The sequence below is a fragment of the Prunus mume genome, linkage group LG2, assembly GCF_029339155.1.
Source record: "Prunus mume cultivar Tortuosa linkage group LG2, ASM2933915v1, whole genome shotgun sequence".
Taxonomy (NCBI): Eukaryota; Viridiplantae; Streptophyta; class Magnoliopsida; order Rosales; family Rosaceae; genus Prunus; species Prunus mume.
In genome coordinates this window covers 40,786,484-40,796,672 of record NC_142699.1, presented here as the reverse complement: position 1 = coordinate 40,796,672, position 10,189 = coordinate 40,786,484, and positions in this window count along the sequence as shown.

Below are 10,189 nucleotides of genomic sequence, written 5' to 3'. Positions count from 1 at the left end.
TCATCGTCGGAGGTGGCTACCGATCTCACAAAGGCATCTCTTATTATTATTATTTTTATACCAGAACAAACCCAGCTCCCATTCGACTCGGATTTTTGTGAAACAAGGGATATTTGTGCGTGAGTGAAGCAGCGACAGAGACGAGAAAAGAGAGAGACGAACACTATGCGCTAGGGATTTTAGGGATTTAGAATGTAAATTACAAATTGCCCTTCCTCTTAACCAGCTTAACGGGTTATTCGCGAATGATATCGACACGACCCGTAAGCAAGCGGGTGACTAACGGTCCACTGCTAACCCGACCCATTAAGCTCGACCCAAATACTGATTTTTTCGTGCGAATTCGAGTCGTGTTAACGGATCGTGTAAGATATTGCCGTCTAATAGGAAGGTATATAATCCTTATCGTTTGTGTATGCATCATTATCACATGCTTGTTAATTTCAATCATATCGTTTTATTTTGGCAGGCTTCTGAGAGCTGAAAAAAGTGTACGCAACAGGGCGAAGCCCGAAGGATCAATCGTAGAGGCTTGGGTTCAATATGAGTCGCTTACTTTCTGCGGAATGTATTTAAAAGATGTGGAGACGGTTTTCAATCGTCCTCAGCGCAATCATGATGGAGGTATAAGAAATGAAAAACTTTCTGTTTTTGCCCAAAGCGCACGACCCTTTGGAGATCCTGGACGCGGAGAGTCGTTTTCTAGAAATGACATGGAGGTAGCGCATTGGTTCGTACTGAACAATTGTGATGAGATCATGGGATACTTATATGAGTATGAAGAGATGATGAAGCGAGAACATCCATCACATTTGGTTGCCCAGAAACACCGTGAACTGTTTCCACAATGGTTTTTGGATTCTCGTAAGTTATCGTTGTTTGTTATTTGAGAAATATAAATTGTAGTTTTTAATTTTGTCAGACTAACATGTGAATGGTTTTGTATAATATTAGGTGAATAAGTTGAAATCATCGAATTCCCCAACTTACAGTGATGAGTTATATAACTTGGCGTTCGGCCCGATTCGCGCTGAATTGTTCTCGGGTTGTAATGTCAACGGCGCCAAATTTTTGGCCAAGCACGAGATGACAAGTTGTGTACGCAAAACAGCGGTGTCCATGTCCTGTGGTGGCAAAAGTATCGACATTGATTTCTATGGTAAACTCACAATCGCGCGGTAATTGCTTTACAAAGATCGATACCAAGTGATCATGTTTAAGTGTCGATGGTTTGATACCAACCCAAATAGGCCGGGAAGTGTTAAAATCGATCATGGCTTACTATCTGTGAACATGAACAGAACTTGGTATGATGACGACCCTTATATTTTGGCAAACATGGCAACACAAATTGTGTATCTAGATGACCCTAAAGCCGGAAGCGGTTGGAACGTTGTTCAAAAGATGGATCACAGGAACGTGTATACTATACCAGAACTAGATCCAACTGACAACGACGTCACCAATGTGGCTGACCAACGTTTGGAATCTTCAATGGAAAATGATGCGGAAACACTTCGAGATACTAATGTTATACAAGAGCCATTTCAAATACAAGGAGTGTCTTCAATCGAAATATCGATTCAGTCAATTACAATTGACATCGGTGATCTTCCGCGATATGATGTTGCAGGTTGGCCCGAGCAACGACATGATGTAGTTATAGAGGACGCGGAGGAGGAGGAGGAGGAAGAGGATTGGGAGACCGAAAGTGATGATAGCAACGATAACGAAAGTTATTATAGTTCAGATGATGAATGATTAATTTTTTTTGTAATTTTATTATGTTAGTGGACATATTTTGTGTAATGCAAATGTTTTCATATATGTACTTGTTATATCCAAACATTATATATGTGCAGAAATGAAACATTATTAAAATAAATATAGTTATAAACCATTGGTAAATAAATATATCCAAGTAATTTGTATCATAAAGTTTAAATTTATTTTGACAAAAAACTTTTAACAAATGAAAACCATATAACCGAAAAAATGAATACAAAGAAAATAAGATTATCAACAATCCTTCCATTCTCAAATCAAAAGAAAATAAAATAAATCATACTTTCATACAATTAATTATATGTAATGATGAATAATTCAGATTAATAATATGTGAATGAAAATAACCTTGCGCGACGAATGCATAATTGTCGCGCAGATTTTGCGCGACGGAAAACGATACATCGCCACAGATACTCTATTATTTGCGCGACAATATTTTCGTCGCGCAAGTGCCTTTTGCGCGACGACCAAGACACCCCGTCACGCAAACATATACACATATATATATTTCTGATATATATACACACATATATAGTTGACATTGACGATCGAAGTAGTTCACTGTATTCACATAGGGTTAAACAGTATAGCTGTAAAAAATCATCAAAATTAGAGTCAAAATAACCGTTAAATCATGACTTTTCGCTTTACCGTCGAAACGTTTTGTCCCGTTACTTGATCTCTGAATGTTTTTTTTTTCATTTTCGACGTATACGATCTCGAAGTATAAACAAACATATTTGACGGCTAGATTACTGAAACTAGTTTTCTAGAATGCGTATTCCATAAAAACACAATATTAAAAAAATGAATAATTTCTTTATACATTCATTCATCTAACATAAGATTATGTGATGTCCTGATCAAATATCTGAAATCAAGATCAATTTCATTTCGTATTCATATAAGGTAAAGAACCGCAGCGTAAAAAATTCAAGATCGGAGTTAAAATCACCGTTGAATCAGGAAAATTTATTTAGAACCGTCGAAAAGTTTTGTCCCGTTACTCAATCTCTGAATGTTCATTCATTATGATTTTTGACGTATACGATCTTGAACTATGAAAAAAAAAGATTGCCGGTTGGATCATTGAAACTAGTTCAGGAGTTCGGGTTTAGGGCTTAGGTACTGGTTTTAGGGTTTAGGGTACAAGGGTATGGTTTTGCGCGACGAAATAACAACTTATTCGTCGAGCAAAAGATCAGCGACGAAACATCAACTTATTCGTCGCGCAAAACCCTGAACAAAATTCGCTCCAACACTTAGTGAAATTTGTTTGGCAAAAGCCAGATTGCGCGATGAACATGAGTCCCTTCGTCGCGCAAAATCGTTTACAAAATTCGCTGCTCTTCTCCGCTCCAACACTTAGTGACATTTGTTTGGCAAAAGCCAGATTGCGCGACAAACATAAGTTCCTTCGTCGCGCAAAATCATTTACAAAATTCACTGCTCTTCTCCGCTCCAACACTTGGTGAAATTTGTTTGGCAAAAGCCAGATTGCGCGATGAACATTAGTCCCTTCGTCGCGCAAAAATCGTTTACAAAATTCGCTGCTCTTCTCGCTCCAACACTTAGTGAAATTTGTTTGGCAAAAGCCAGATTGCGCGACGAAGATGAGTCCCTTCGTCGCGCAAACTTAACAATTGCAGCCCTTTTCTATCCAACACTTGGCGAAATTTTGTTTGGCAAACGCTAGAATGCGCGACGAAGTAACTCATGTTCGTCGCGCAATATCGTGGAATTTATCTTCCCGCCTAAAATCAAATCCCAAAATTTGGTATTGAACAACTTTTGCGACGACACTATATGTTTAAATCGCGCAAAGTTTATATTTTCAGAACTTTGCGCGATTTAAATCATTTTTCCATGTTCGGTCATATTTTATAATAATGCGCGACAAAATTGCATTTTCCGTCGCGCAAAAGTTATTTTAATGAATTTTACGCGACGGATTTATATCTTCTTCCCGCAAAGTCGAATAAGTTTTCTGAAAATCGCGAGCTTCTCCTTCTTCCCCAGCTTTGTCAAACGGAACCCTAAACCTCCATTTCGCTCCGCTGACCTCAGCCCCTACTCCGCCCCAATTCAGGACCCTACCGCCACCACCGTCGAACCCTGGAGCTTCTCCGCCGCCGCTTCCATCCTGCCGTCGTGATTTCCTCCGTTTAGGCCGAAGCTTCGCCGCCGTTTTTCTCTCTCCTCAGTGCACCAAATCCGGCAATTGAGGTATGCTTTCTGGGCTATTTTTCATGCTCTAGCTGATGGTTGTGTAGGATTTGATTGATTGTGTGCATAGGGTAGTGAATTTGGAACCCTAGGTTTCGGCCGGTTTTGAAATTGAAATTCCGGCCACTTCCGTCCGTTTTTGGGGTAGGTCCGAGAACAAAAGTGTCTCCAATTGATGTTTTCAACCTAGGGTAGGAACCTTGGCCCTTAATTTTAGGATTTCCGGTGATTGTTATCGCTAGAGCACCCACGTCGCCCGACGCGTGTGGTGGCGCGTGAGGTATCTTGTGGCATAGGGCATTTTGTCCCAATGCAAACATTTCGTTGTCACGAGCGCGTAGGTGTGCTCGGATTGGAATTTGGTTATCGTTTGAGTCTCGAACAGTTCGAACCTATTGTGAGATTTTAGGGTTTGATATGTTCGGACCCTTGGATCGAGCTGAAACTCACGTATGTGGTACCATGTATTTATAGGATCGTTTAGGATTCGACGGATCGTGGATCGAAGTCCCGGATACTCCGAAATCGCAAACCCTAGGTCAAACTATGATTTTAATTAGTTAGTTCAATTTTTTATTGACATTGGATTAATGAAATTGTGCAGATGTCGGACTTGATTAGAGGTCGTAGGCGGTGGCGGCTACACGAGTTGGAGCCCATCGGTAGGCATCACCGCCACCGCTCCAAAGGCAGCGATGGAGCAGGGACCACGTGCTAGCTGGTCTGGGGATCGATGGCTGCATCATCATCTCCCGGTGGTGCAGCCTCTTAGCGCTAAGCGGCGACACCGCCCGCTACCACCAAACACCACATCGATCGATCTCTTTGGTGCCTCGGGGCACCTACGATAATACCCTTCCACTTGCATTTTTGTTTTTAACATTTTTAATTGAGAATTTTATGGTTCAGTTTAATTGTATATGTAACAATATTGTCATATCCCTTTGCGATCAAGAGGAACACCCGAGGGCCGTGTCGGCGGTGAAGACGGCGAAGGTCACCGGGTGACGATCGATCGGCGCCGGATATGACGAGTGCCATCGGGCTGCACCGAAACGGACTTGCATAGCTCCTTGGCCCACGACATTGGCCACGTCGTTCGGACCCATTGCCCGATGCAATGGAAGTCTTGGAAGGTCATCCCTGACGAGATCAAGATGCAAGTTCGCGGCCAGTTGTCGGTATGTTTCCTATCTTTTGATTATTTTTCTTTCAAACTTTATATATTTCTATTACTTAATGTATGTAATCAATTTATTGCAGACGAACTACGACTTAGAGGACATCAACGAGGAGACCTTGGCGTACGTCAACAGACTCTTCGGTGAGAGGTACAAGCAGTGGAAGAGCGACTTGCACCACCATTTTCAGGCGTTTGATGATCCGCAAGTCGCTCTTCAGGAGGGGTTGCCCGAAGGAGCTTGAGGGGCGGGAGGATAGTTGGGCGTGGCTCTGCGCTCATTTTCAGGCGCCCGAATTATGTGGTATTTTTTTAATAATATTTGTTTAATGTTTATTTTCTTTTTATATCTCATTATTATTTTATTTATTTATAGTTCAATTATTACGTTTTATTTTTTGTATAACAGAATAAAGCCCAAGTGAATAAGGGCAATAGGAAGAAGAAGACTCTTCTTCACCATTCCGGCTCCAGGCCCTTCTCATATAGGATGGATGCACGGCGTCGGGTAAGAATAATATAATTTATATTTAATTTTTAATACGTCATTATTATTAATTTCTTTTGTTCATACTAATATTTTCCTTCTCTTGTTTAATTAAAATAAATTCTGAGATCGACGTCTTTGGTGACGTTTATGTTCGACCTGGGAATGAGTTGGCCGAGTCCCTTCATGTAAGTATTATGTATTTTTAATTCTTATGTTACACTTTCAATTTATATGCATTTTTGAATTTATATTTTATGTAATGTTAAACAGACGACGATGGTGGAGAGGAGCCAGTTGGTTCTTCAAGAGTCCGCCTCCCAACTTCCTCCCGAGACTCCGATCGAGTCTGTGGATCCTCCGCATGATGCTGGATTTCAGATTTTGACGCAGACGTTGGATCAGACTCTCGGGAGGAGGCCGGGAACGTATTGGGGGATGGGAATGCCCGTGGGAACCTCGACCGCGTCATCGTCGCGAGCAAGCATCGGTGGATGCTTTGATATCGCTGGGTTGCCGAGCTTGAGGGTCGGATGTCGGTGATTCTGCAGTCCCTCGCGCGTCCGGATTCCAATCCCGAATTTTGGTGCGTCGACCTCCGAGCCCGTCCACCCCGAGCATCCCCACACACCACGGCCCCTCGCAGACGCCCATACCTCCGAGCCGCATGTGGCGGATGACCAAGTAGATTTTGGAACATTATTTGATTAGTTTTTTATTTTATAATTACTTTTACAATTTGTATACATTTCTTTTATTTTATATAATAGATGTTTTCTTTACGATTAATCTTTTTATTGTAATTTCATTTTAATTAAAAAAACAAACCAAATTTATTTTTTTACAAAATTAAAAATCAAATAATAATACATTTTTCTAAATAATATATATTGCTTTTGCGCGACGAAACGTAAATCGTCGCGCAAAAAATTTAAATAAAACGGCGACAAATATATTTTAATCATGCGCGACGAATAATTTCGCTTGCGCAAAATGGGTATCTTGCGACGAATATGATTTCGCGCCGCATAAGTTTATAGAGTCGCGACGGAATAATCCGTCGCGCAAGTTTTTCGCGACCACTATTTCGTCGGCAAATATTTGTGCGACGGACAATGAGGTCGTCCCGACATGTTTTTTAAACGGTTGTTATCGTAGCGCAAACTGCGCGACGAATTGTCTTTCTTTCGTCGCGCAAATCCTTTCTTCACGAACTTTGCGCTGACGAGTGTGCGCGATTTAACTTCGCGCATAATTATGTGCGACTAAAATCATTTTTGCGGCGAAGACCCTTCGTCGCAAAGACTAAAATGTAGTAGTGAGGCAGCATCAACAAACAAGGGGAAAGTATGGACACCACGATAGAGAAACCATCATAAATATATGAGAGAGAGAAACCACAATTGCATACTAGGAAAAGGGAAAGGAAAGATGTTTGGGCAGGAGAGAGAGATGAAGCTTAAGAGAATGAAGAGGAAGCAGGCATGTAGATAGATACTTTGGAAAAATGGGGGGCTCATGACACCAAAGAGAAAGAGAGGGAGTCTTGATATAACTAGATAAAGAGAGAGAGTTCAAGAGGGAGTTTTGATAGAGAAAAAAAAAAGATCCTGGAGAGAGAGGGAGAGAGAGGATAGAGCACATGAGGGATAGACAACGCTTTTGCAAAAGGGACTAACGATAGTGAAGCATAACAGGATAGAGACAAAGGTGGCTAGGATAAGGCTCGTGCGATGACAACTGACAAGGGGGAGAAGGCACAATCTTCAATAGAGAGCATAAAAAGGAGAAATGGCTCAATCTTCAACAAAAAGCATTACATGGAGAAATGCATGGCTCAATCTTCAATAGAGAGCTAGACACCGAGAGAGTGAAAGAAAAAGGCTCATCAATGTGCAGAGAGCTTGGCAGGGAGCGTTGAAAAATAAAAGGAAATCGCAGCAGCATAGAGAAAGAAAGAAAAAATTACTGATTATAGAAGGGAGGAGAAGATGGAGAACCATACATAAGCAAACACCCCTTCAGGTGAGGAGAGCCAACGACTCTCAATGTTGGCAAATGAAGGATCGCTAATTGGTGTTAGCCATTAGCTCTGATACCATGTAGAAACTGATTTTCCCTTATATTATTGATATGATCATTATACAATATATATATATATATAAAGTCTGTAGAGAATAATCTACAGTTACAACAAGTCATTATCACAAACATAAATATGGAGTTATGGCCTAATAACAACATAACTGACAACTGACCATTTCCTATCATTAGTAGGATTAACTATTGTAACTGAAATACTATTGTAACTCCATAACACATAAAACATAAAATAAAAATCATTATTCTCAATTGTTAATTAATGTTTTGGGCGAAACTGTAATTTTCAGAAATTGCAAAAGCAGCCCTAAGCAACTCTAGAAGCTCCTTTCCTTAATTTAATGCTGCTTGAGTCAACATCATCCACAGAGTTGAGACATGAACACCTTTCTGCCGAATTTTTATTTAAACACTTATGTTTGTAAGCTTCATCTATTTCTCCTGCTTTCTTTACCAACTCCCTGGTGTGATTTTCAGGAAACATGCATCTCAATTCTAAAATACCATCACCACAACCATTCATGTCCTTTGGGGGGCAAGGAATACTTCCATCTTTCCACTCAAATGTTGACCTTCTAGAACACTTGGGGTTAGCTTCTGGAAGCAGTTCCATCTTTTCCTTTCCAACATGCAAATAGTATAGGCCCTGACTGACATATTCCATAATTATTACTTCCTTCCCACCTCCCTGCTAGTGCCCATCTCGGATCTCCCGACAACAGTTAAGCCAGAGGTCATATGAACAACTAGGAAAGCTTCTATGAAAATCAAAAATAGAAGTTTTGCAGTTGTTGCTGACAAAGTTAATATCAAATGATAATCAGACTACAGAATAAATGTAATATAGAATATATTCCTGGTAAAGGCTCTACCAATACACACGCTCATCTGCCTCTATATCTGACTTTATTGTCGTTAGGTCCAAAAGACTTAAACCTGTCCCAAAGAAAATCCAAAAAGAAAAATTAAAAAGATGGTAAAAGCGTATTAATATTTTGTGTGGTAGGACTCAGATGACGGTGGTCGCATCTCTCATGAACTAAGACAAGTTTGCATGTTTTCCTCTTCTAATCTCAGTTATCAATAGAAACAAACCCCGACAAAGGACCAGTAATACCATCCACTAGCTCAATACTCAATTACACAAATGATTGTAAAATATTGAAAAGCAAAGAGTATAACTATAAGCCTCTAAGTGTGTGCATGTCAACGTCATTTACAGAATGCTTCTTTTCACCCAGTGAAAAAAAAAATTGTATTCATGTGAATTCATCTTCTAATCAGCAATTTCTACAACATACTGGACAAGACTCAGAAATGGCATCCTCTGACTTCTGAAGATACCTATACAGTACAAAACTTGACGATAAATACTCACAAAAACTATGCAAAGAGAGAGTTGGTGTGTCAGTTCAAAATGACTGGAGTCGCAACCATACATACACAGAGACCTCTATTAAAGCCATATTCAATCCCAACAAACACCAAATTTCATCCTTTAAAATTCGATTTTAATACCTTAAACAAGTATGAGCATCTTACTAAGTAAAAGAAAATAGTTTCATGCCAGTACATCTATGTTGCTTGATTTCGGGCTTAGTTAAATGCAAATTATTCACAAAGAACCAGAGAGCAGAAATTATTAGTACTCAAGGTAAGCGAGTTGTTTAAGTTTTCACAACCTTGTTCAAAGACCTAATCACTTGTCGTCCCTCCGTAGACTTGGACCCTACAAATTTTCAAGTATTTATTTCTAAGAAAGTGCAATACTCACCCCGTATACCATGTGAGTCAGTTCACTTCGATTACCACAAATATCATGCATCAAACACAAGCACCAAAATCTTAGGGGGTGTATTGTGATTTTAATGGATTGTTTTGAAGCTTAAAAGTACGGCGGTATTCAATTAGGATTTTTAAGTAATCAATAAAAATCTTGTGGTGTTCAATTAGGATTTTTAAATAATCAATACAAGTTCGGTGGTATTCAATTAGGACTTTTAAAAGATAAAAAAAATACCGTGGTATTCATAAACTCACTAATTTTGACGTATTTCATTAAATAATGTATTGTGTGAGACTTTTGAGTGTGTGATATAAATACCAAATCACATAACAAATCTCATCTTCCTATGCATGATTCTCAGGGGGGAGTGTATTCAATTGAGATTTTAATAGATTGTAATTACATGATTTTAATGTAATGGATTTCAGCCGAATTTGTAATTATATGATTTTACTCATGATTTTAATAGATTGCACATACATGATTTTACTTATGATTTTAATTCACTTAAGATTTTACTTATGATTTTAATAGATTGCAATTACATGATTTTACTTATATTTCTATACAAGCTTGAACTCTATCACCCATCATTATTCACCTAAATACATAACCTGAAGGA